General features: G+C 38.5%; 1 protein-coding gene across 11 annotated transcripts in view; it reads right to left on the bottom strand.

The window, feature by feature from the left end:
• The window catches only part of DERA (deoxyribose-phosphate aldolase), a 240,106-nt gene that overhangs the window by 149,906 nt on the left and 66,305 nt on the right, over positions 1 to 23,895 (bottom strand). The window lies entirely within an intron of this gene.

The raw sequence follows: 23,895 nt of genomic DNA on the forward strand, positions 1-23,895 counted from the left end.
TTTCACAAAACAAGAACATGTGGTTATATTTAAGTTATTATCTATGTGCAGCTGGTAGAACTCAGGCCTGACAAGGAGCCTACAAGTCTGGCTACACCATAGTGCTACAAAGGGGTTTTATGTCCTTGAGCACAAGGATTATGGTAACAGAGCGGAGGTCACCCTGCACTGGAACATGAGGCATGGAGGGGTCTTTCTCCTCAGAGGCCTCCTGTGGCCTTCCGCAGTTAATTGTTCTTTGTTTATGTGTTACTCACAACCAATTTATGTAGGCACTCTGTAAGTCCTTTCTCCTTTGCTGTTTTTCCCAACACTTAGCCCTTTTCTTTCTTCTTTTGTCAGAAAATACTGGGACACCTATTTTCTTTTTTAAGCTTTAACTTTTTCCAGTGAATTAAGAAAACTCAAGAATTGTGGCATTTAAAATCATTTTTTATTAAGGATTTCAGAAAGCATGAGGCTTCTAGATTTATAAATCAAAGAAACAAGATTTGGTCAAAGAACAAGATTGTTAGGGAGGAGCTGGGTGTTTCCTTTTCTGCAGTGGTTCCTTTTGCCTTATGTAGGGTCTCTGGGGGAATTATATGTGCTTTTAATTTTTTCTCTGCATCTATTTATATTTTGAATGCTTGGTTGTACATTCAGATTCAAATTATCTGCATATATAAAACTGCTATCTGACCACAAAGATAAACCAATTATATTTTCTACCTCTAATTATTAAATTGAGCAGTTTAATAATGCAATTCTCCAACCTAGAAATAGATTGCATTCCAAAAGTTTGTAAATTCAGAGCTGGCTGGAAATCTGTACTTTTCCAGATTTCATGAGTATGTTTTACTCTTACTGCACCTAAGGAATAGCCCTGCCAACCCCCTCTAAGCATTCTTCACAATGATGTTTTAGGAAACAGAGGAAGGTCAGGATGCATCTCACTGGCCATCTCTACAACCCAGAACACCTCTCTCATCTTCCAAGTTGGGGATGGAGTTCCTCAGAGCTTTAAATTACTAATGGAGTTTAAATTTGGATAAGGAATCTCAAGATGGTGATGCAAAGAGGGTTGTTGAGGGAAGGGGCAGTGAGGAGTTATGGAAGCTGGGAGCTTCTCAGACACAACTAACTAGGACAACTTCACACTCATAAGCCAGAAATTGACACTCTTGCTTCCTGGCACTCCCCCAAGTGCAGACCCACCTGTTTTTCTTCCATCAACCCTACAGTCTACTTCACTTTCCACTGCCCCCAGCAGTTGTTTTTAGCTGGCATCTAGCCCACAGTAGTAGAGAAATATTACCTTACAGCTTCTCTCTTACCTGAAACAAGCACTCAACCCTTAGGCACACAAGCAAAACGAGCCAAAAAGATTACCCCCAAACTCCAGCTTTGCTTTCCTCATTTTGAACTCATTTGTTGTGGATTGAACTGGAATCCCCAAAATTCCTATGTTGAAACCCTAGTCCCCAGCATGTAAGAATGTGACCTTATATGGAATCAGGTCGCTTGAAGATATAATTAAACAACATGAGGTCATAATGGAGTAGGGTAGGCTCCTACTGCAATACGATTAGTGTCCCTATAAAAAGAACACGAGGTGAAGAGACACATGCAACATGAAGAACCCCAGAGGATCACAAAGGCAGAAATTGGGGTGAGATGTCTACAAGCCAAGAAACACCAAAGGTTGCCAACAATCCACGGGAAACAAGGAGAGAGCCACAGAAGGGATTCTTCCTCAGAGCCCTGGGAAGGAACTAACCCTACCTTATCTCAGACTTGTAACTTCCAGAAATCTCAGCTAAATTTCTGTTGTTTATGGCACCCAGTTTGTGGTGATAAGGGGTAGGAGCCTAAAGAGTGGGTCTTAAATATTTCAAAGATTACAATTAGGTCCTTTATATTTCAGAATGAATTAAAAATCAACTCTCTCTCAGCACAGAGCTGGGGCAGGGGAGGAGGTAAGAAAGAAACTGGCCCTAGGCCTAGGAGAACATTTGTAGGGAAGAGACGAGAACAGTGCTACTGCCCTGTCTAAGACAAAGTAGAGGTTCAGAAGAGGTAACGGGCCAGGCGTGGTGGCTCACGCCTATAATCCCAACACTTTGGGAGGCTGAGGCAGGCAGATAACCTGAGGTCAGGAGTTTGAGACCAGCCTGACCAACATGAGAAACCCTGTCTCTGCCAAAAATACAGAATTAGCTGATTGTGGTACGGTGTGTGCCTGTAATCCCAGCTACTTGGGAGGCTGAGGCAGGAGAATCCTTGAACCCAGCAGGCGGAGGTTATGGTGAGCTGAGATCACGCCACTATACTCCAACCTGGGCAACAAGAACAAAACTCCGTCTCAAAAAAACAAAAGGTAAAGAAGAGTCCTAGGTGGCAACTTGCTAAGGAAATAAGAGAAGAGGACGTATAGCATGGGCACTCTCATTAGTGATGTTGTATAGTATACCCAGAATTTGCTGAGAGGACTTGTGTGGTTCTTCACACACACACACACACACACACACACACACACACACACATTAGCCATGTGAGGAGACGGGTATGTGACTGTAGTAATTATTTCACAATGTATATAAAAATGTCACTGTATGCCATAAATATGTACAATTTTAATAAAAATTAAAACTTAAAAAAAGGAGAAAAAGGAAAAATCCTGTAGAGCAGCTGTGAGGAGTGAGGGTATTCTTAATTTCTCTGCCACAGTTCTTGCCAGTTCCTGGTCACAGATAAGAGTGCATTTAACTAAAGGTTATACCTATTGGGTCCTATCTGGTACTTCTTTCTGCATTTGTAATTTCTCTAGCAAACAATTTAGAGTTTAGAATCACCTTAACTTTGGAGTTAAGAATAACCTTGCTGTTACAAAGTGCCTAGTAATCACTATCCTAACTTTACTTGACTAGGCAAAGGAAGCAATATTTTGTCTGAAAAGTCCACATTGGGGTTTGTTTCCTTTCTAAGCTCCCAAGCACCTGAATTCTAAACAGTCTCCAACAAAATACTGCTTCCTCTAGTGCGCCCACTGCTTCTGACTCGGGGAAGCAGGAGACAGAACATTCGGTCTAAGCATTCTCCTAACTCATGACCCCGCCCTTCACCTCTGATACCATTTGCTCTATTCTTGTCCTTCCTCAGTTAAAATTTTATTTCAATTACTCTACTAAACCTATCAGTACTATCTAATGGATATAAATTGAGGCAGATTCTCCAGACATGGGTGGGGTCTAGTCACTCCAGAAACTGACCACCTTGCAGAGTATCAAACACATTACACAGACCAAAGACCATGGCTCCACAAGAGCCCATGTTACTCTCTCTGTTACTGAGCACAAATCTCTTTCTGGTCTCTCTGTGAGTTTTTCTTTTCTCTCAGTCAATTGTCTTGAATAAAACACCGAACTTTTCCACTCTAGCCCTGAAGGAACAACCAAAGAAAACAGTTAGTGGAAAGGGGTGGGTGTGGCTGGAAAGTATATTCAATTATAAAGAAGTACCTGATCATCTCTTGAGAGCCTGACTTGGTTTTCTTTTTTTTTTAATTTCTTCTTAAAAAAAACAAAAACAAAAACAAAAACAGGATACATATGCAGAATGTGCAGGTTTGTTACACAGGTAGACATGTGCCATGATGGTTTGTTTGTACCTATTGACCCGTCCTCTAAAGGGAGCCTGAATTTTAGCAGGAAGAAATAGAATATCATCTATGCCTGGGTATGCACTTAAGGACAGAAAATGAAAACGATACATGTACTTCAAAAATAATTTCAGCTGAAAAATATATTTAATAGCCACTCAGTTTAGAGAATACTGATTACAATGAAAATGTCTCAGAGCAGTTTTAAGGATTTTTATTTTATATTTTTGAATGGCATTGTAATATTGAATATTGTAAAATAAGGATGCAGAAAAAAATCTGCTTTTTAATTGTCTAAGTTGTCTACTCTACAATCCTAGTTTAAAAAAACCTCAACATCTGACGGATGCAACTATAGGTATCATTACAGACTCTGAGGTAACATATACGCTTTTTCTTTTTATTAAAAAATAAACAGGACTATTTTAATTATTCACTAGAATGTTAATATCAAGCCAGTGTGATAGCAGCTAACATTCTACAAACAGCCTTTGCTGGCTTTGTGTGACATGGATGATCTAAATTCTTTCCAATTTCATTGACTATTCAGTGCCTTCTCTGTTGTCCCTGCCCAATTTAGCAGCTGTGTAACATAGGAAACTTGCTTCCAATGCCCCAGTTGGTGATAAATATTTTACAAAAAGCATACTATAACACTCATTCTTGGGTCACCGGTAAAGAAAAGCATCACCCTGATAATTCAAGTAAAAGCATGAATTTCCTTTTCCTCCTGAATCACTAAAACAAATGTATTAGTTCCCCATTGTTATTTACATGTTTTATCTTGCCAATGATTTCTAAACCAAAAAATAGCCATTATTTTACCTTCATAGCCTTAATCAGATTTCCTTTAAAACATTAGTATTCTTTTCCTTGTTGCAAGAACAGAAAAGGAGAGGAAAAGTGGTGAGACTACACTATGTTGTGCAATAAACCAATAATAGGATGAATGGGTGCAGGTCTAATAAATGGAAACAGAGGCACTGGTTCCTGGGCTAGGAAAAAGACTTCCTCCTCTTAAATTCCCTATCGTGACAAATGGCACCATTAGGAGTTGAGTCTGCCCTCCCCTTCCCTACTCAGCACGCAATCACTCACCAAGCACTATCAATTCCGCCCCCCAATACATCCCACAGACAACAACCCTCCTTCATCCCCACCAGTCGCACTGCCTCAGTTCAGCAGCTCCTGATGGTCAGCTGGAGTGTTATCATGGCTTCCTAATGGCTTTCCCGTCTCCAGCCTGAACACATTGCCCAAAGGTTATGTCCCTAAAATGAAAATCTGATCATTGTTCCCCTTCTACAAAGTATCTGGATTGAGGGTGTCATAATAATCTCTGTCATCCTGTGTCTGACATAAAGCAAATTTCCAATACATCCTAACGACTGAACGAATAAATGGATGAATGAGTTACTCAGATTATTCATTCCTCAAGCTAAAAACTTCCTGTACCCCCAAACAGGAAACTTCAATTTCTTAGCATGAACTTAAACTCCAAGCTATTTACTAGCTTCATTCCCACCTCTCCTGCCACTTTCCATTTTGTCTCCACCCCAACCAGACCAGCTTTCTCACCATGACATGTTTTTTCACACCTCTGTGTAAAACAGCCAGTGATTCCCCACCTGGAGAAGTTTTAAAATGCATGTTTCTAAAAGTATGAATTTCCTTGGCTCCATTCATGAACCCTGAAATCAGAATCCCTGGTAGGAAGATCATTGCAACAGTTCATTACAGAAGCTCTTCAGGAAACTCTTACGTGCAGCCCAGTTTGAGAACCCTGTTCTACACTCTATTTTGACTTAAGTTATTTGTCTTTGGGCAAATTTCTTATGAATTTGACCTTTCTGGATCTCGGTTTTCTCACCTGCAAAATGAGAGGTTTGAGGTTAATGAAGCTTCTTTGTACTTTACAATCTTTATAATTTTCTAAACATTTACAATTTCTCTGAGTCAACTTTTGAATGTTTATTTGTTCTGTTTCTCTTGGCTTGTATATGACAATGTACAAATAATGGGAAAATGGCAATGAATTTGTAAACACCTTTTAGTGATTTTGACAAAAGCAGTGACAGGCAAAAGTTCAATCTGAAAAGTGTGTTCTCCACATCTCCACATAATTTATTAGCTGCTGGGCAGACTAAACGTTACATATACAATAATAGATTTTATGGACGTTTTTACAGCCATGTTAAAATTTTTAAAAAGAAGAGAAAAAAGTTCCATGCTATATTTCCCTCTCTTCAGATATGTAGTTTCCTTATTCTAACAATGACTTTCTGCATATACTTCCATTAAAGTCATGACTGCAGAGTAAGCTGATGATTTCAAGAACGCCCCCTCACTCAAGTATTTTTACCGAACAGCTTGCTGAGCAATTTAACACACAGGGCCCCTAATTTCTTTAGTCTAGTGATGGCAATATAACCTTTGTCTTGCTTCAACCAATTTTTTCCTATTAACATATCTTTCCAAATTTAAAAAAAATACTTTTTTCATTCATTTGGCTTACAATGTAATCCTAGAAACCTGCAAATATTTTTTTTTAAAGCAAATAAAGAAATATTCACCCATGCAGAAGAAAAGAGAACACAGGAGAATTGCCTGCTCCATTTTATAATATTATGGTACATTGTGTAGTCTTGTGTCAGTATTTATTATCAGTCATTTAGTTTATGATAGAGAATAACTTTTGATTACTGATGCTTGTAGTATTACTCACTCTGTCTTGGACTGTTTGAAGATCTGTATTTTTATTACAAAGTCCAATAAAAATAAAGTGAAAAACCCATAGGTCCCAAAACTGATTCCTGGCTTGTGCTATATGTCACTCCTTTCCAATCTAAAAAGTATTTCCTTCTACTGTTAGTATCTGTCTCTTCCTCATAAGCAAATTTATCTCCTAATGCTTCATTCTTTATGTTAGCCATTAATCTCACATTGAGAACCTTACCAAATGCTTTCTGCAGATAAAAATATTTAATATCTACTAGATTTCCCCTATCCACAAAACCATCCAACATTGGTGAGAGGGAAAAATCAATCTTTTGTACCTGAATTCGAGTTTGCTGGGTTTGAGTAAAAATATTTTTCTCTAACTTCTTTAGATCTTCTTAACAGAAAATAATAAGACCACAGAGCAAGAATCCTATTTCTCCTTGCTTTGAATTATATCCCCAAAAAAGAAATGTCAAAATCTCACTCCCTGCCCCCATACCTCAGAAAGAGACCTTATTTGGAAAGAGGGTCACTGAAGGTGTCATTAGTTAAGATAAGGTCATACTGACTAAGGTGGGCCATTACATTCCTGGTACCCTTATAAGAAAAGAGATACAGAGGCACACAGAGGGAAGATGGCCATCTAGTGACAGAGGCAGAGACTGGAGTGATACATCTAAAGCCAAGGTATGTATGTCAAGCACTGATGGCAAACACCAGAAGCCAGAATAGGCAAGAGAGGCTGGTTTACAGGTTTCAGAGGGAGCATAGGCCTGCTGACACCCTGACTGCAGGCTTCTAGCCTTCAGAACTATAAGAACATATTTCTGTTGCTTAAAGCCATCTAGTTTGTGGTACTGTTACAGTGAGCCTAGGAAACTAACACACTCCTCTTTTCCCACAGTTTCTACGTTTTGGGGCTCTGTGTATACTAGACTGTAATCTACTCTTAAGTTACACACACACACACACACACACACACACACACACACACACACAGTGACACCTGAATCTATCAGTAAGCATGTCCTAGTGTGTGTGTGTTTGCATATAAAATGATTTTCTCTTCTACTGCATAAAAATCACATTAAGCCTGAAAGAGAAGGCCTTGCTAATGTTTGCTGAGTATCGCATGCCTTAGTGTAGCTCCGTCAGGCTCATTCAGCCTGTGCCTAGAACATCTATCTCCTGATGTGGCACAACTTCTGGGTGATTCAGGCACTGACAAAATTCTTCCTATAATAACTAGCTAGAAAGCTATCTTCCCACAATGTCTAAAAGTTGGTCCTAGTCCTACTACTTTGAGTTAACAGAGAAAAATCTTCCTTTATCAGGAGAATCTTCCAAGTATTTGAACATAATACCACAACCCCAAAGAGTCCTCTTCCTAATTTGATGTCCACTTTCTTTCCAACCACTCTTCATAAGAAGGGTTCAATTCATCTCATCCTGTGCTGTAACTTCCCTCTAAATATTCTGATACCACTTCCGTTCTCCCAAAAACCTCCATCTTCCTTACTCTGTTCCTTCATTCTCAGAGTGCCTTCAGCTTTGACATCTCTCCTACTCCTCCGTCAGGTGGAAACGAGAAAGATATGCTTTTCTTATCACTCCCTAAGCTGTTCTCTCAGCACCCCAGGTAAGAGAATCCGGAAAACAAGTACAGAACTCAAGAGGCAGTTGTATCATAACCCTGGGTAATTTTCTAAGTGCATCACTACAGAAACATCAACAGGGTAGGTAAACACAACAAAAACAGCGGAAGCTGCCTGAGAAAAGATCCTTTAGCTCCAGGCATCCTACCTTTTCTTTTCAGCAAGGAGTTACTGTGGGCCTATCATAGGCAAGTGGCCCTGGGCTTGCTGTCATTTTTCTCTTTTATATTGGTTGCACTCCCTATAAATTTCTGCAAACACCTTGCCTCTCTAATGTCTTCCTTTTCTTGCCCTCAATAGAAAAGTAAAGTGCAACATACAATCTCATTCAGGGGCCTCTGGAAACACATCTGTGCCTCCACAAGTTAAACACAGCTTATACATATTATCTGATATATAGATCAATTGCAGGATAGAGAGCAGGATTGTGCATTAATAAAACCATGGAGTTTATAGTCAGAAGTCCTTCAGAAGATTCTGCCACTTATTCAATGTGTGGCCTTGGTCTACTCACTTAACTTCTGAGCTTCAGGTTTTCATCTACTAAATGACAGTAAGATACTCTCCTCCCTCCTTCCCTATTGGGATTACTAAAGAAAGAATTTATAAACTACCAACTTCACATGATTTATTACTCTTTTTTCATTTATTCATTCAATAAATACGCATAATCGAGCAACTACCTGGAACAATACTCTGAGGGATCCATTCAAGGATTCCGATTTCCCACCATTTTAAGCATTTTCTAATAGATCAATAACTATGTGGCACAGAAATTAAGGAATAAATAGCCAAAAGTTAAAATGTTAGGAATTACAGATAAAGGAATCACAGAATCTCAGACATATGAACACAGGTCTAGCCTCTATGTCATATGCCAGAATTTCACTTAGAAAATAAAATCCCTTAATGTTTAATGGGAAAATACAGCTTTATTTAAGAATTGGTTTTTATATATGTTGATTACAAATATATCTATTGATGTCCCTGTACATATATGTATGATACCTGAATCTATCAGTAAGCGTGTTCTAAGTACTTACTACGTACCAGCCTTTGCACCTATGAATTTTTCTAGGCAAGTCAGGTCTGCAGGAAGCAGTTCTGTGATTTTTGGAGTAAGCTGGGCTACATTTTTCACAATTTCATACAGTAAAATTTTACACAGACCAGCATATATGCCACATAAAATACTAAGCTTACAGGCTTTTTCTTTCTTTGCAGAAACCCAGCCATGAAGAAACAAAGACAACAGTTTATGTTTAAATGTATGTCATATACTCAACACTTTCTTTAAAAGAATATGCACAGGCCGGGCGCGGTGGCTCAAGCCTGTAATCCCAGCACTTCGGGAGGCCGAGGCGGGTGGATCATGATCGAGACCATCCTGGTCAACATGGTGAAACCCCGTCTCTACTAAAAATACAAAAAATTAGCTGGGCGTGGTGGCGTGTGCCTGTAATCCCAGCTACTCAGGAGGCTCAGGCAGGAGAATTGCCTGAACCCAGGAGGCCGAGGTTGTGGTGAGCCGAGATCGCACCATTGCACTCCAGCCTGGGTGACAAGAGCGAAACTCCGTCTCAAAAAAAAAAATAATAATAATAAATAAAAAATAAAAAATAAAAATAAAAGAATATGCATATACCAAAATATACTATCAGTAGTTCCTGCATTGCCGGGAAGCCAGAAAACAGAACTTCTTTCCTCTGTAGAGTTCTGTGTTTCCCACTCAACAAAGGACGGCGAGGGGCCAGGTGGAGGTGAGCTTTATAAAACTTTTGCCTGGGGACGTGAATTTAAATCTACTCCATGGATGAGATAGCAAGTTAATTAGTTTTCACCCTGTAAGTAGTCTAATTTCCAGGGCTACTTTAAGAAACTGTAAATACATTTACACTTTAAATCTTTTAACTGTTAACCCAATACAAACTATGGTCTTATGCTTTCCCCAGTGATGAACTTTCAGTTGTAGCATGACTTTTCATAAATTAAATGCTTTTTCCTATGAAAGGCAAGATCTTATTTAAAAAAAAAAAAAAAAAAAAAAGGCCACAACACCACAGGAGTCTAGATGTGCCATCGGGATCAATACTCCTTGACCGTACAAACACTTGCAGCCTAAGGTGAGGGACCAGTGTGACTTGCGACAATCTTTAGAAAAAAATCTTAGATACTAATTTGCTATTAATAACTGCATTTTTTTAGTGTTTTGGTTTTGTTCAGTCATAGCAAGTTTCCCACTACTTTTCCCCTTTATTTTATTTTTTAATGGCTTCCCCTACACTCTCTTATTTCTCTGCTTCCTCTCATTGTTTCTGTATTACTTTGATCTTATTGGGTTGAATTTTGAATGTTCCCTCCCCGGATTCTACCTTTTTCATGTTTCATTTTCTACACGTTGCAACATTCTAGCCAAGTTCAAAACTCATTTTGCATTCCTTCAAGGTCTGCTTTTCTCAAGCCCCATATTTTTGTGTTAGTACTCTTCCCACAGATCTTCATCAGCAATTCAAACCTGATGACATTATGATTGCATCTTTAGTGCTTTTCTACTCCAACCTATTTATCATGCCTGCATTATTTCCAAAGATAAGGTCTAGAATAACTTCAGAGCAGAACTTGTTAGCCGTTGCGTGTGTGCGAACAGTCCACCGCTACCGAAAGATAAAGCCACTTTGCTATATTCTGGCATTATTCTTAATGTGTGCATTTGCTGGGCTGAAATCCCTTAGCAGCAGATTGACCTGCTTTAGACTTCCCTTTTCGGTAAGTATGTTTCCCTATCTTATTTCCTATCATCTTGTTCTTGGATTGTTCAATGAAAAAAAGTATAGCTCTCGTTTTTCTTCTCTGATTATATTCCCTTCAAATTGTTTGCTCCTACTTTAGTTCCTCCTGTATTTGTACTTCCCTAACTACATTCCCAGTAATGTACATGGAAGATCAATTTTTCTTCAACCCCAAAACAAAGCGAAAAGTTCTCCCTGGTTCTCCTTTGCATGCAGATTCATCTCCACATTCTTACAAATCATTAATATCCTTGTAATGCCTTACATTGCTTTAGAAATACTATATCCTTGCTAAAATATAAATTCTCCTTTTGTTCAATTAAAATAAAAGTTTGCTCTCTAAAATAACATGTTCAAACTCTGCAAGATTGTGGTACATCTCAAAAGAGGCATCTAAATTTTCAAATTTCTCTCTGTCTCTTTTCACTTTTCCTTATGTCTATCTTTTTTCTCTCTTTCACTCGTTCATTGGTGTATATGGAAATATATTCTTAGGATCTACTATATGCCAGCCTTGATAGTAATCTCAGAGGAATAAAATTAAGGAAGGTGCAGTCCTTAGCCACAGGGAAGATCAAAGTTTTGCGCGCGCACACACGCACACACACGCGCGCACACACACAATCTAACAGGTAAAACACTTGATACTGATACTATGTAACAAATGCTACTGGTATTTACAACTGTCTTAGGAGTATAACAGCATGATCAATTAATTAATTCTGTCTTTGTTGTATGATCAACAGGAAGTTTGACAGAGTACAGAAATTTTATTTAAATCTTTTTAAATGGCCAAGGAGAGGGAACAAAGCTGTAAAAGACAGAGGAACTGGTAAAACAAAGAAGTACCTGGAATGTTTTCAAACATTAACAATGACCACATAGAACAACAGCAAAAAGATCTAATATTCTAACTGTATCACATAAGAGTACCGACTTCAGAGGGTTGCTGTGAAGATTAAATGTAAATGTGCATAAATCTTCAAAACACTGTCCAGATCATAGTAAATGCTCAAAAAACTTTAGCTACTATCGTGTTGCTATTGCATTATAGATTAGGTTATATATTTTTCATCCATTTAAAATGCTTTCATTTGTTTTGGTTCCTGCCTTCGTTCTGGATAATTATAGCTGCTGATTAAGTGACTGCCAGTTAAAAGATTTTTATTTGGATACATGTCTGAAGAGCTGATGTTGCTGCTATGGCTTCTAAAATAAAATAAAATAAATTAAAAGAACTGATACATAAACATGGCTGAAAAAGAAACTATCAACAGAGTAAACAGACAACCTACAGAATGGGAGAACATTTTTGCAAGCTATGCATCCAACAAAGGTCTAACTTGCAGCATCTCTAAGGAACTTAAACAAATTTACAAGAAAAAGCAAACAATCCCATTAAAAAGTGGGCAAAGGATATGAACAGGCACTTTTCAAAAGAAGACATATGTGTAACCAACAATCATGAAAAAAAGCTCAACATCACTGATCATCAGAGAAATGCATATCAAAACCACAATGAGATACCATCTCACACCAGTCAGTATGACCTCAATTTAATTGTCAAAAAATGACAAATGCTGGTGAGGTTATGGAGAATAAGGATCTACTTTACACTGTTGGTGGGAGTGTAAATTAGTTCACCCATTGTGGAAAACAATATGGTGATTCCTCAAAGACTTAAAGACAAAAAAATCACCATTCGACCCAGGAATCCCATTACTTTGTATATATCCAAACAAATATAAACCATTTTATTATAAAGACACATGTATACGTATGTTCACTGCAGCACTATACACAATAGCAAAGACATGGAATCAATCTAAATACCCATCAATGATAGATTGGATAAAGAAAAGGTGGTGTAGATATATATATCATAGAATACCATCCAGCCATAAAAAAAAATGAGATCATATCCTTGGCATGGACATAGATGGAGCTGGAGGCCATTATCCTTAGCAAACTAATACAGGAAGAAAACCAAGTACCAACTATTCTTACTTATAAGTGGGAGCTCAATGATGAGAACACATGGACACATCAAGAAAAACAACAGACACTGGGGCCTTTTGGAGTGAGGAGGGTGGAAGGAGGAAATGGATCAGAAAAAAACAATGAATGGATACTAGGATTAACATCTGGATAATGAAATAATCTGTACAACAAACCTTCATGACACAAATTTAACTATGTAACAAACCTGTACTTGAACCTTGAACTTAAAAGTTAAAAATAAAATAAAAAAAATAATAAACATGGGGAGACGTGTACCAAAAACGTATCATTAACTGGACCACATCTAATTGTGATTCTCAATTAATCATTCTTTTTATAGTTTTCTTTTTAAATACAGAGCCAAGTGTTAGCAAGGTAAGTTCAAATATAAGATTCATTGAACATTTCTGCTAATATAGTAAGCTCTGGAATCAGTACAGAAAGAAATTCAGCTCAATGTTATGTACCTCCCCTACAGCTACACCAAATGGTTTCGAAAGGTTATGCTCTAAATAATGCCTTGTAAGAGTCTAGAAAAAAAGATTCCATTATGTTTCCTTTCTTACTGAGGTAGGATGAAGAAGGAAAGTATACTAATATTTTTCAATAACTTGCAAAGTAGTTTATTTACAGTTTATGATGCATTCACATACTGTGCTGCATTTGAATTGATAACCAGCTTAATTTATTTGCTTAAGGCCACAAAATATGCAAGACAGAACAAGAATTCTGGTCTTCTTACTGACTGTGTTCCTTCCTCTAAAACATTTTGAAAGATTTCTAAACAAGATTAAACCAATCATCCTTACAGTTTAGACTACTAACATTTAGTTGACCAAAGATGGTTAACAGAATTTTACTTATAATGATGTACAATTCTAGACTAACACAGTTAGGTATCTGTATCTAGTCTCTCTTCAAAGAATTTTTTTGGGCCATAATCTAAATGGCTACAACATTACTAAATTATTGTGAATGTAATGATAAACCTTTTTCCTTTGAGATTCGGATTCTAAATTAATGGGAAAACAAAAGCAGAGAAGAATTACAGACATAACAGAATGTTGCCAGACTTGCCCTCCTGCTATAAATAACAATAAAACTCAGGCACTAAAAAAATTAAAAGCTCAAAATACAGACCTTTGAAATAACCCAGCTGTACAAATTAGCAGACAAGGACTTTAAATCAGCTATTACAAATATACTCAATTGCTTAAAGGAAAATATGATCTCAACCAGTGAAAAAATGGGGAGACGTCAGTAGAGAAATGAAAATTATAAAAAAGAATCAAATGGAAATTCTAAACTAAAAATGTACAGCAGCATTCATTTCACTGCATGGGCTTAAAAGCTGATTTGAGATAGAAAATGAGGATCAAAGTGATGGCGGCAATGGCCCATCTGCAGCAGCCACCGTGGGTACACCAGCTGCAGCCGGGGAGGCGTGGCTGGGGCTGCACACTCCATAGAGCTAGTGAGGGCTGGAAACAAGTGAGAGCCTCATCCTCTACCATGATGGTAGGGCAAGAGCCCCATCCTCCCAGGAGCAGCTGCAGCCACCCAGCTGCATCTCTGGACCCAGGCATCCTGCTCTTAGGAGCCTAGGAAGCCCCCTACCCATGCAGGCTCAGAAGTACCGGCTCCCACTCCCTGGCCTCTTCCTGGTCCTGGTGCCTCCTCCAGTGTCGAGCAAAGTTGTGGCCAAGCCCAGGTGCTGCCACAATCTGGCTGGGTATGTACATGTTCAGGACGGCACTGACACACCAGACTCCCACCACATTAGCCCCTTCCGGACTTTCAGCAACAATAAGCATAGGAGAAAAGTCAAGGGGCTAAGGGCAGCTTGGTGTGTGTCTGCAGGCGCCCATCAGTGTGAACAGCCTGAGTGTCATGCACAACATGTTGATGGTGGTGGGAGGCAGACAGGTTCCTAGGAAGGAAGGGATGGGCCCCTGGTGAAGCCCCACCTTCAAACCAGGGATGGCCTGAGGCCAGGGGTCCATGCTGCCAGTTCTGGGTGAAGGCCATAGAACTTCATTGATGACTGTTCAGGCAATCAGATGGTGCTTTTTCTAGGGCCATCCATGGCCACCCATGGACCAGTCAACACGCACTTCCTCTATTCTGAGCACATAAAAACCTCAGACTCAGCCAGAGTCACACACTCATAAGGATAACCTGCCTGTGGAAAAGAGCTACCCATTACATGTCTCCTCTCCACTGAGAGCTGGACACTCATTGGGACAACCTGCCTGCAGAAGGAGCTACCCACTTTAGGTCTCCTGAGAGCTGTTCTGTTGCTTAAAGAAGCTCCTATGTGCCTTGCTCACCCTCCAGTTGTCCATGTACTTCATTCTTCCTGGACACAGGACAAGAACTCAGAACCCACTGAATGATGGGACTAAAAGAACCGTAACACAAACAGTGCTGAAACACACCCCTAACAAGCCACATTATAGGTAATAAAAAGGAAGAAGGAGCTGTGGCCCTTCTGGGAGCCCAGACTTTGGGGCTCCCAAAGCTAGAGCTGTGACAGCTGTACAACTCTCTTTGGGGCTCTGTGCTTCCTGGTATCTCCAAGTTTTGGGGCACCACTGTGTTCCCCTTGTCCAGACACTGGTGTCCACAGAGGAAGCTGCATATGTCTGGTCTAGACACAGCCTGGCATGGAGCCTGTACCCGGAGCTGCCTGCCCTGCCGCAGCTGGTGTGCCTCGCTGAGCATAGTGCCTGGACCTTGCATGCACTCGCTAACATACCCCTTGCCACTCCATGCCTGGCTTGCTTTGGCAGGTGTCAGTTCCAGGCCAGCAGTGTAAGCCAGGTGGAGCCTGCCAGGCTGAGTGGGTGGAAGAAGCCCGGCAGCCAGAAGCAAAACTCAGGCAGAAGCGCATGGAGGTTTCTGACTGGCAAAGTGACACCCTAAAGATCCTGTGACGAACTTGAATAAAGATCCATGTAACCAATCAGGAGAACAGAGGAGAAAACAGATTAAAAATACAACAAACAGGACCTCAGTAATATATAGGGTAATATCAAGTAGTCTAACACTTATCTACTTGGGGTCCAAGAAGAAAAGACCAATAGAATGGGGTAGAAGATGCATTTAAAAATATGGTTTTGAAAATGTCCTAAATTGATAGAAAACATCAATTTCCTAATCCAAATAGCTCAGAAAAGTTCAGGATAAATACAAAGAAGACCATAGTTAGGTAGATCGTGGTCAAATTATTGGGAAAACAAAAAAGACAAAAGGAAAATATTGATTGACCGTAGCCAGAGTAAGATAAGATGTTATATACAAGGAAACAAGAAGAAATGGAATTCCACAAAATTGAATGATTTATTTAAAGGCTAAAATAAGAAAATTCCTAACCCAGAAATCCATAGTCAGCAAACTATCCTTAAAACGGGGTTGAAATAACATTTTCAGATGAATAAAACCAGAAAGAAGTCATCACCAGCAGACCTGTACTGCAAAAAAATACCTGTGGAAATTTCCCACACTAAATTATATAAGATGGAAACCCATATTTATAAGAAGAAATAAAGACTGAAGTGATACGTTTATGGGAAAACAAAACACTGGCTTATCTTAGTTTTTTCTTTGTTAATGTCCTTAAAAGACAAATGACTGTTTAAAAAATCACTTCATTGTAATAAGAGGTTTATGATATTTATAGAATAAAAGAGTACTAACTCAAAGAACTAATGAGAATATAAATTGAACTGTTGTAAGGTTCTTACATTTATGACATGTATAGTTTAACATTAATTCAAAGTAGACTGCGATAAATTAAGAATGCACACTGTTAGAGCAACCATTTAAAATTTCTTACAAAGAGTTTATACATAAAAAGCCAACAGAAGATACAAAATGTTGCCGGGCGCGGTGGCTCAAGCCTGTAATCCCAGCACTTTGGGAGGCCGAGATGGGTGGATCACGAGGTTGAGGGATCGAGACCATCCTGGTCAACATGGTGAAACCCTGTGTCTACTAAAAATACAAAAAATCAGCTGGGCATGGTGGCTCGTGCCTGTAATCCCAGCTACTCAGGAGGCTGAGGCAGGAGAATTGTCTGAACCCAGGAGGTGGAGGTTGCGGTGAGCTGAGATTGCACCATTGCACTCCAGCCTGGGTAACAAGAGCGAAACTCTCCGTCTCAAAAAAAAAAAAAAAAAAAAAAAAAAGATACAAAATGTTATAAAAATAGCTCAAAAGGTGGCAAGAAAAGAGGAACCAAAAATAGATTCAAACAAATGGGAAAAAGTTTGTGAGATGACAGACTTAACTCCTACCATATCAACAATTATATGAAACATAAATGAATAAAACATTTGAAAAAGTAGAAACCGTCACAATAGATTAGAAAAGAAATGCCTACAAGAAATAAATTTTAAATATATAGCCACAGATGGGTTGAAAATAAAAGGATGAAAAAATATATACCATGCAAGTATTAAACACAAGAAAGCTGGTGTGGCCAGATGAATATCATTCAGTAGACGTTCAGACGGGGACTAGTATCAGAGATAAAATGAAACATTTCATAATGACAAATGTGCTCCTTCAATAGGTAAACATAACAATCCTAAAAGTGTATATACCTAACAAGAGAGCTCCAAAATACATGATGAAAAAACTGACAGACCAAAGGGATAACCAGACAAATCCACAATCACGTTTGGAGACTTTAACACTCTCCCAGTAATAAATAGAACCAGTAGACCAAAAAGAAAATAAAATTGATCTGAAAAACATTATCAACCAATTTGATCTGTCATTTGCTCTAACAGCTGAAATACACATTCTTTTAAGTGTGCACTTGAAGCATATAACTAAATATAACCATAAAGTGAGCTATAAAATAACTATTAATTCCAAAAGACAAAAGATTCTTACAATGGATACTCTCTGAGGATAACAGAATCTTAAATTATAAAGCAACAGTAGGATATCCATAAAGCAAAAAATATTTGGAAAGTAAATATCTCACTGTAAATAACACTTTAAATAACAAAAGAAATCACAAGGGAAATTAGAAAATACTTTTAACTGAAAAGTAAAAAAAAGCAACAAAATAAAAAATTGGCTCTTTGAAAAGATTAATAATTGGCAAAGCCCTTGAATGAACAAGCAGAGGAAGAGGAAAGGAAGCAAAAACAACAGGAAAAGAAACAAAAATGACCAATATAAAGAAAGAAGAAAGAAAGAATAAAGAAATAAAGAATAAAGAAAGAGATGTAACTACAGATCCCACAGACATCAGACTAGAAGAACATATTACAAGCAACATTATGCCAATAATTTTAGCAACTAAGTATACTTATACAATAAAATACTTCTAGGCAAACTCCTTAAGATCTCCCATGTATTACTTTCAGTGAGGGCAAAAACAAACCAAAAACAAAGCACAAAAGAGTACACACTATATGGTGAGATAATATTCCAATACTGACAAAGCTAAGTATGATGATAAATGTGGAAAAGTGGTTACAGCTGAGGCAGCAGATGAGCTGAGTGGAGGTTACTATAAAAGGACACAAAAAGTACTTCTAGGAGGATGGAAATGTTCTACGTCTTGAAGAAAGGAGTGGTTACAGGTGTTTGCAAACTGCCAAACTCATCACACTGTCTACACAGCATCTGAATTTTACTGAATGCAAATCTGCCTCAATGAAATTGATTTAAAGAAATAATTTTACAACACCACAGAAGCAGAATACTGAATTTAGTCAGAAATTTTAAAATTACTTTTTGGGGGATTATTTTGTGCAAGTTACATATGAAATTGGAACAAGAATATAAAAATATTTTAAAATGTGTAAAGTTCATCAAAGAATACCTCAATTCTATTATATACCTTCTTAACACAATAGGAAGTATAAACTATGGGCCAAGAAGTATGTTACATGATTTCATATATTATACCTCACAAAGACTGTATCTTTCATTCATGATAAAATGAGCGTGAGCCTTGGGAAACAGCTGTGTTACAAGTGAAAAAGCAATAAACCTAGAGCCTGAAGACCTGGGTGTTCATAGAGTGATGCAGATTATTTATTGGCTTTGTGACCTTAAGAAAGTCACGCAATCTTAGATTTCTCCAACTCCAGAACTGATGTGAGCACTAAGGAATATTATATCAATGTACCTAGTAAAGCACACCATGAATACAGTTTTATTACTCACAGTTAAGTGTTTAATAAACACTGCTTAAATGAAGAAATGAAGTGGATAAACAACATGAACAGAGAAACAAGCAGACAGGTAAAAATAAAGGGACATGTTTATAATCACATTTTTTTCTGTGGACAGGATGGGTAGAGGGTGGAACAGAGCTTCCAAAACATGATGACCTAATACCACATTCCTATCATGAGTACTAGGTGCTTTGGGTAGGACAGGGCCGGCTGATCTCCCAGAATGAATACACTTTCATTGTGACCAGGATAACAGCCAGGTAACAGATATCACAAGATTGGCTCCAATGTGACCATATGGAGTATCTCCGGCCGATGTGCACAACCAAGTGTGGCTACCACAAACCACGTATGATATGTGGCTGCTGATAGTCGTTTCCAAACTTTTACTTTGTCACATGGGCTAACAATCACTTGTGCTGGCAAGGAACATAAAAGGGGTGCTATGTGTATACCAAGCAGCCTCCAAGGGGCTTTTCCCAGGTTCCTAAGAGGCATAGTGAGTCTTCTACTCTGAACCTTTGAAATGCCAACATCACTGATGAACAATTGTTCAATGTGTTCCATTCCTTGTCATATTGAGGTTTTTCTGAGACTTTGCTCTTGGACAACAAGTGAAGATATTTTCTACATACAGCAGCTGTGACCAAAGCAACAGAACCATTGATGACTAGCAGGCTGATTTTCAGAAGAGTTGCAGGGAATGATCAACTAGGCCTGCCGAAGCACTCAAAAAGTATACAAGAGTGTTCAATGCATAGGGTGACTGCAATCACTGGCCCAGATTCAAGACCAGAGAAACCAGGTATCCTCATCCAAATATAGGGGCCCTAGAAGGACACTTAGAAATTCAACACTCAAAAAACAATAAAGGGGATATCTCCATCGATTCCACAGAAATATAAACTACCATCAGAGATTACTACAAACAACTCTGTATACTAAAAAAGTAAACCTGGAAGAAAGAAATGGATAAATTCCTGGACACTTGCACCCTCCCAAGCCTAAACCCTGAACAGACCAGTAACAATGGCTGAAGTTGAGGCAGCAATTAATAGCCTACCACCCAAAAAAAGCCCAGGTCCAGATGGGTTCACAGTTGAATTCTACCAGACATACAAAGAGGAGCCAGTACCACTCCCTCTGAAACTATTCCAAACAATCCTAAAAGAAGGAATCCTTCCCAAATCATTTTAGGAGACCAACATCATCCTGATACCAAAACCTGGCAGAGATTCAACAAGAAAAGAAAACTTTAGGCCAATATCCATGATGAACATAGACGCAAAAATCTTCAATAAAATACTGCCAAACCCCTTACAACAGCACATCAAAAAGCTTATCCATTACAATCAAGTAGGTTTCATTCAGGCGATGCAAGGCTGGTTCAACATATGCAAGTCTATAAATGTAATCCACCACATAAACAGAAAGACAAAAACCACATGATTATCTCAATTGATGCAGAGAAGGCCTTCGACAAAATTCAACAGCCCTTTATGCTAAAAACTCTCAATAAACTAGGTATCAATGGAACGTATCTCAAAATCATAAAAGCTATTTACGACAAACCCACAGCCAGTATCATACTGAATGGACAAAAACTGGAAGCATTCCCTTTGAAATCTGGCACTAGACAAGGATGCCCTCTCTCACCACTCCTATCCAATATAGTATTGGAAGTTTTAACCAAAGCAATTAGGCAAGAAAAAGAAATAAAGGGCATTCAATTAGGAAAGGAGGAAGCCAAATGGTCTCTATTTGCAGATGACATGATTGTATATTTAGAAGAGCCCATCATCTCAGCCCAAAATCTCCTGAAACTTATAAGCAACTTCAGCAAAGTCTCAAGACATAAAATCAATGTGCAGAAATCACAAGCACTCCTATACACCAATAACAAACTTAAAGAGAGCCAAATCAAGAACGAACTGCCATTCACAATTGCTACAAAGAGAATAAAAGACCTAGGAATACAACTAACAAAAGATGTCAAGGACCTCTTTAAGAAGAACTACAAACCACTGCTCAACGAAGTAAGAGAGGACACAAACAGATGGAGAAACATTCCATGCTCATGGTTAGGAAGAATCAATATTGTGAAAATGGCCATACTGCCCAAAGTAATTTATACATTCAACGCTATCCCCAACAAGCTACCTATGACCCTGTTCACAGAACTGGAAAAAACCACCTTAAACTTCATATGGAACCAAAGGAGATCCTGCATAGCCAAGACAATTCTAAGCAAAAAGAATAAAGCTGGAGGCATCACACTAGCTGACTTCAATCTATACTACAAGGCTACAGTAATCAAAACAGCATGGTACTGGTACCAAAACAGAGACATAGACCAATGGAACAGAACAGAGGCCTCAATGGCAACGCCACACACCTACAACCATCTGATCTTTGACAAACCTGACAAAAACAAGCAATAGAGAAAGGATTCCCTGTTTAATAAATGGTGTTGGTAAAACTGGCTAGCCATGTGCAGAAAGCAGAAACTGGACCCCTTCCTCACACCATATACTAAAATTAACTTCAGATGGATTAAAGATTTAAACATAAGACCAAACAACACAAAAACCCTATAAGAAAACCAGGGCAAAACCATTTAGGACATAGGCATAGGCAAAAACTTCATGACTGAAACAACAAAACCACTGGCAACAAAAGCCAAAATAGACAAACGGGATCTAATTAAACTGCAGAGCTTCTGTACAGCAAAAAAAAACAATCATTAGAGTGAACCAGCAACCAACAGAATGGGAAAAAAATTTTGCAATCTAACCATCTGACAAAGGGCTAATATCCAGAATCTACAAAGAACTGAAACAGATATACAAGAAAAAAACAAACCCATTCAAAAGTGGGTGAAGGATATGAACAGACACTTTACAAAAGAAGACATACATGAGGCCAACAAACATGTAAAAAAATGCTTATCATCACTGGTCATTAGAGAAATGCAAATCAAAACCACACTGAGATACCATCTCTTGTCTGTTAGAATGGCGATCATTAAAAAATCTGGAGACAACAGATGTTGGAGAGGATGTGGAGAAATAGGAAGGCTTTTACACTGTTGGTGGGAGTGTAAATTTTAGTTCATCCATTGTGGAAGACACTGTGGTGATTCCTCTAGGACCTAGAAATAGTAATTTCATTTGACCCAGCAATCCCATTACTGGGTATACATCCAAAGGATTATTATAAAGACACATGCACATGTATGTTCACTGCAGCACTGTTTACAATGGAAAAGACCTGGAACCAACCCAAATGCCCACTGATGATAGACTGGACAAGAAAATTCGGCACATATACACCATGGAATACTATGCAGCCATAAAAAACGATGAGTTCGTGTCTTTGTAGGGACATGGATGAATCTGGAAACCATCATTCTCAGCAAACTGACACAAGAACTGAAAACCAAACACAGCATGTTCTCACTCATAAGTGGTTATTGAGCAAAGAGAATACATGGACACAGGGAGGGGAGCATCACATACTGGTGTCTGTTGGTTGGGGGAATAGGGGAGGGACAGCAGAGGGTAGGTAGGTTGGGGAGGGATAACATGGGGAGAAATACCAGATATAGGTGACAGGGGGATGGAGGCAGCAAATCACATTGCCATGGATGTACCTATACAACAATCCTGCATGTTCTGCACATGTACCCCAGAACCTAAAATGCAATAAAATATATATTTAAAATAAAAAGAAATTAAACAATTGTGATGTCATGTGATAAGTTATATGATAGGGCTTTTAATTGAATGCTGCAGGAACACACAGAGGAGATAATGAGCCAAACGGTAGGGGAAGATGCAGTATCAGGGGAAATAATGCCTGAAAAAGGTAGTATCTGAACTGAACCTAGAGATGTTGAGTTATGTGGGCAAAAACATTCTAGGTAAGAAGCACAGAACATACAAAGACTCAAAAGAGTTGGATGGCACCACTGGCAGAGAACTGCAAGTCATTCTACATGGCTAGAGAACATGGTGTGAAGGGAAAATGAGATGACAGAGGCACAGCCAGGGTCTCAGGAAGGACCTTTTTAAAATAAGAATCAAGAAATGTATACTTTATCTTAAAAGATTAAGGGAAACCACTGAAGACATTTTAAGCAAGCAGTACCATAGTAAAATTAGCATTAAAAAAAACACCTGTGGCAACAGTGTGGAGAACAGATTGGAGGGGAACAAAAGTCAAGAAGACAGGGGAACAGTTGAAGAAACTCTTGTGGAGGAGGATGGTGGCCTAAGAAAGCAGCACTCAGAACAGAGGGAAGATGTGTCAGACACAGCAAAGAGGTCTGGAGAGAACTCTCAAGACGTCACTGATTTATATGAAGGTGAGAAAAAGAAAGAACCAAGCATGACTCCTAGGCTGCAGGCTTGGATGTCTAAACGGAAAGACCTGCTGTTCACAGAGATAAAGAATAAGTCAACTCATATTTGAAAGTATAAAAAACAATGATACTGCACTAAATTTTAAAAAATTAACACAAAGGCAGAGGCTGCCTCAGATAGTATGGATACATATCTCCAAGATAAATGGAAAACTTAAATTCAGAGAGAAGTCAGAGTTAAAGAAATTTCTAACATATGTTGATGAGTGAATAATCAAAGAATAAACAGAAGGCAATTCACTAACAAGAGAGCCATCTACTGCCTTATAAGCATAGTGCAGCAATGAAATGCCACCCAAAAAAAAAAAAAAAAAAAAAAAAATGTGGAAGAAAGCCAGGCGTCTTTGACCACTTCACATTGGACGTGTTTTTACAAAGTTATCTGATTCCTCCCACAAAAAAATTCCAAGTGGTTAACATGTTTAATAGCTAAATGCTTTCACATAATTAATTTCTCCTAAAA

This window comes from Saimiri boliviensis, chromosome 7, assembly GCF_048565385.1.
Source record: "Saimiri boliviensis isolate mSaiBol1 chromosome 7, mSaiBol1.pri, whole genome shotgun sequence".
Classification (NCBI taxonomy): Eukaryota; Metazoa; Chordata; class Mammalia; order Primates; family Cebidae; genus Saimiri; species Saimiri boliviensis.